The sequence below is a fragment of the Cebus imitator genome, unplaced genomic scaffold, assembly GCF_001604975.1.
Source record: "Cebus imitator isolate Cc_AM_T3 unplaced genomic scaffold, Cebus_imitator-1.0 Scaffold129, whole genome shotgun sequence".
Classification (NCBI taxonomy): Eukaryota; Metazoa; Chordata; class Mammalia; order Primates; family Cebidae; genus Cebus; species Cebus imitator.
Window position 1 is genome coordinate 6,485,735 of NW_016107444.1, and position 4,739 is coordinate 6,490,473.

At 43.0% G+C, this 4,739-nt stretch overlaps 1 protein-coding gene across 9 annotated transcripts in view; it reads right to left on the bottom strand.

Annotated features, from left to right (window-relative positions):
* Positions 1-4,739, bottom strand: part of RUBCN (rubicon autophagy regulator) — a 74,628-nt gene that overhangs the window by 51,800 nt on the left and 18,089 nt on the right. The window contains exon 1 of one of the 9 annotated variants that reach the window (XM_017541016.2): positions 3,690-3,826. The exons of the other annotated variants lie outside the window; for them this stretch is intronic. The gene's annotated coding sequence lies outside the window, so the exon portion shown is untranslated. Of the gene's footprint in view, positions 1-3,689; positions 3,827-4,739 lie in introns of those variants that run through there. 9 annotated transcript variants of the gene reach the window in all.

The following is a 4,739-nucleotide window of genomic DNA, read 5'->3' on the forward strand; positions in this document are numbered from 1 at the left end:
AAAAAAAAAAAAAAAAAAAAAAATTCTGCCAAAAATTGTATAGGACTGGACAGTCTGCAACATAATTAAGTCTGGTTGCAGTGTCCCATGTCCAAAGAATATATCCACTGCATTTAAACTAAGGCGAAATCTGTGGGTAAGCACAGAGTGCAAGGCCCTGTTTATGCTGAGGAAAGAAGAAAAGAAAGAAAAGAAAAGAAAAGAAAAGAAAAAGAAAGAAAGAAAGAAAGAAAGAAAAGAAACTTTCTTAGCGAAGTAAGAAAGCTAGGAAGGACTTCCTCAAATAGTGGATGTCATGTGTATATAGTAAAGACTTAAATCTGCTTGATGCAATGGAAGAAACTTACAACGTTTCACTGAAAAACAATGAGGCTGATTTCATGAGACATATAAGAAAGACAATCTTATTACTTCACAGGCTCATCTTATACCATGTAGGCAGCAGAATGCTTTACAAACAAGGGAAAGCAGGCACACACCACCACTTCAATAGCAATGGCACAGGAGGAAAGACAAGTGTTTCAGTCTCTTCAATTTCTGGTACACGATTTAAAGGTAAAAGGTATGCTGAGCACAATGGTACATGCCTGTAATCCTAGTCACTCAGGAGGCTGAAGCAGGATTGCTTGACTTCAAAAGTTCGAGTCTAGCCTGGACAACAATGCGATAACCCTTTAAAAAAGCAGAAACAGCTGTGGGGACAGGAATACTGAGAATTGCTTCAGGCTTAGAGTCCTTGCAGTCAGCTGAAACACCCTTCCCCTCCTGGGTTCAGACAACAGCAGTTTCCCCACAACCTTCAAGGGCATGTTTCTGTAATTTTTGTACCACAAATTGAACTCGCAATGTGGACTGCTTTAAAATCATGTGATCATCCTGCTTTGCTACCAGTTCTATATAAACTGTTAACCCAGAGTATGATCAAAGAGGGATGGGAAAGAAATAAAATAGGAAATTTAAAAATGTGAAAATGAATAGGAGAAACGGGAAGAAAGTGGCACTCTCCACGACAACAGTTCACTAGCATCTGCCTAACTGTAAGAGGCATGACCACATGGCTAATGTTTTCATTCCTCAAGCAAATATTCACTGAACACCAACTACATGTCAGGTGCTGTGCTAGGCACTGGTGGTTAAAGAGGAAGCGTCCCACCTGTCAGGAAATTCAGAACATCATGGGGGAAATGGGCACTTATATAACCATGCCATGAAGTGACATGTACTCTAATAGAGAGGGATGCCTTCTAAAGGTGCGTCATGTAAGGGATGACTAAGAGATCTTCAGACAAAGAGGGAGCTATTGCAGCAAGTGCAGAAAAGCCAGAATGAGAATGGCGAGAAAGATGTGAGAGTGGACGAACGTGCCATGGTTCTGTAATCGAGAACTTCATAAGTACTAACATAAAGACTGAATATCAGAGTGAGGAGTTTTGACACAGAAAATATTCTATTTTCAATGGGAAAACCACTGAACACTACTTTTGTTTTGTTTTGAGACAGTGTCTCGCTCTGTTGCCCAGTTTGGAGTGAAGTGGCACCATCTCAGCTCACCACAACCTCCGCCTCCCAGGTTCAAGCAATTCTCCTGTCTCAGCCTCCTAAGTGGGATTATAGAGGTGCACAACCATGCCTGGCTAATTTTTTGTATTTTTAGTAGAGACAGGGTTTTGCCATGTTGAACAGGCTGGTCTTGAACTCCTGACCTCAGGTGACGCATCCATCTTGGGCTCCCAAAGTGCTGAGATTACAGGCGTACGCCACCAAGCCCAGATAACCACTGAACATCTCTGAGTAAAACATTATAGTAACTTTGTTTCTGAAAAAAATAATCCTTTGGGAGGCCGAGACGGGTGGATCACGAGGTCAAGAGATCGAGACCATCCTCGTCAACATGGTGAAACCCCGTCTCTACTAAAAATACAAAAAAAAATTAGCTGGGCATGGTGGCGCGTGCCTGTAATCCCAGCTACTCAGGAGGTTGAGGCAGGAGAATTGCCTGGACCCAGGAGGCGGAGGTTGCGGTGAGCCGAGATCGCACCATTGCACTCCAGCCTAGGTAACAAGAGCGAAACTCCGTCTCAAAAAAAAAAAAAGAAAGGCAAGTTTCTATTAGAAAAGTCAGAAGGGGCCGGGCGCGGTGGCTCACGCCTGTAATCCCAGCACTTTGGGAGGCCGAGGCGGGTGGATCACAAGGTCAAGAGATCGAGACCATCCTGGTCAACATGGTGAAACCCCGTCTCTACTAAAAATACAAAAATTAGCTGGGCATGGTGGCGCATGCCTGTAATCCCAGCTACTCAGGAGGCTGAGGCAGGAGAATTGCCTGGACCCAGGAGGTGGAGGTTGCGGTGAGCCGAGATCGCGCCATTGCACTCCAGCCTGGGTAACAAGAGCGAAACTCCGTCTCAAAAAAAAAAAAAAAAAAATCCATAAGCAGGTTGAAGCTATCCGCAATTGAGGGACTAAATTCAGGGTGGAAGATTAGTTACGAAGTAATCCCCAAGGAGAAATGATATGAATCTAGAATGAATACGCTGTTTATATCTGCCCAGAATTTGTCCCTTTATTTTGGTAAGAGAACCCTGATTTTTCACTGAGGAACCATCTCTCTGCTCTGGTCCATGAGGTCCCAAGATCTCACCCTACTCTAGCACCCAGGGCTGGGCACATAATTTAGTCCTGACTAAGCAGAATAGCCCACACCCTGATCACAAGAACAGGAACAAAAAGAGTCAGTCCAAAAAGAGTCAGCCCTGGGATTTTTGCTTTTGCTGGAGCTACTGGGACTTCATCTTTTTTGTTGCTGATATTGCTAAGCTTGGAGTTGCTAAGGTAATCCTGTAGAAAAGTCTACTTGAGAAAGAAAACAACACATCAGGAAACAGAGCTTTGAACACCCATATTTGGGCATGTCTGAAGCAATAGTACACCCTAGATTTTTTAGTCATATAAACCATTATACTTGGAAATGGAGAGAAAAAGAAGGCTTCAAAAGAAAAATTAGGAATTGAATTTTAGACCCTGGTGACTATTTAGATATGGGAAAAGGGGAAGAGGGAAATATCAAATTTCACTCTGACCCTCTGGCTTGGCTGAGTGAGTGGAAAATGCTATCAACAGAGGTGAGAAGAGGGGAAGGTTTTAGTCAGTAAACTAGTAGTTTAGTAGTTTTACTAGACAACCTCAAATCAGCTGGCATTTAGGAAACTGAGGGAAAGTTAAGTATCATCCCTAAGCTCCACAGCGTTTTGCTGGAGTGATAGCTAGCTAGATGGAAAACAATGGGGAAATCTATCACAAAATTACACCACCAGGGTGACGTGGGAAGCCAAGCCAACACTCTAGGTCCCAATGTGTTGGGAGCTACTGAAAGAGGAAGAACAAGTTATACCCTTGCAAACAGTAACTTGTGGAGCAACTAGCTGCCTTATTTCAAGAAACTAGCAAGGGAATGGAGTTGACATTTTTTGCACTTACCACATAATCAGGATCTCAGTTAGAAGCTTTACGCGCATCATTTTATTTAATCTTCACAAGTTCTCAGGTAGAAAAGCATTATTCTTCCCACTCAGGCAGGTTAAGTAATGTAACTTGATCAAGTTAAGCCAGATTAATCCTTTAACTGGGGTTCAAATGCAGGTCTATCTGACTTTAAAGCTTATTCTCATTTCATTATACCAACTACTTACAGAAAATATACTGAAAAGTTTCATCCTTCATTTTTAAAATGATGCTACTGGCTGGGCACAGTGGCTCATGCTTGTAATTCCAGTGCTCTGGGAGGCCAAGGCGGGAAGATCCCTTGAGGCCAGGAGTTCAAGACCAGCCTAGGCAACATGGTGAGACCCCAACTCTACAAAAAATTTGAAAAATTTAAAAATTAGCTGGGTGTGGTGGCACACACCTGTAGTCCTAGCTGCTGAGGAGGCCGAGGTGGGAAGAGCGTTTGAGGCTGCAATGAGCTATGAATGCACCATTGCACTCCAACCTGACTGACAGAGTGAGACCCTATCTTTAAAATAAATAAATTAATTAAATGATGCTATCTCATCAAGAAGACTGTTTCTGAACTGGGTGTTTCACTGGCCATAGAAAGGTTATGTATGCAGTAACCCAGTCACAAAGCCTCAATTAATAGGCACAAGGAATGTATTTACCAGTTGTGTATCTGGAGCTAAGGAGGCCATCAGTGCCATGAAACCTTATTAAAAAACACATTCCGAATTAACCAGCTTCCAACAGAGTAGGCCTCTGACAACGACATGAGTGACTTTGTGAGGATAACCCCACTACTAAAATTAAGTTTTGGTTAAAGTGTTTTGGTTAAGAGGCAAGCATAAAAAGAATAAAAGACGGGAAAAGATTCTGCAAAGGAGCTATCCTACTGGCCTGAAAGACAGGCACAGAATGCTATGATAATTTATTCACGACCTTACATATTTCTTCGTCACTAGTAGCATAGTGAAAAGCAGCATAGTGTAAGTATTAAAAGTACAGACTTGGCCCGGGTGCAGCGGCTCACACCTGTAATCCCAGCACTTTGGGAGGCCGAGGTGGGTAGATCACATGAGGTCAGAAGTTCAAGACCATGGCCAACATGGCAAAACCCCATCTCTATTAAAAATACAAAAAATTATCTGGGAATGGTGGTGGGCACCTGTAATCGCAGCTACTTGGGAGGCTGAGGCTAAAGAATTGCTTGAACCTGGGAGGCGGAGGTTGTAGTCAGCCACGATCGT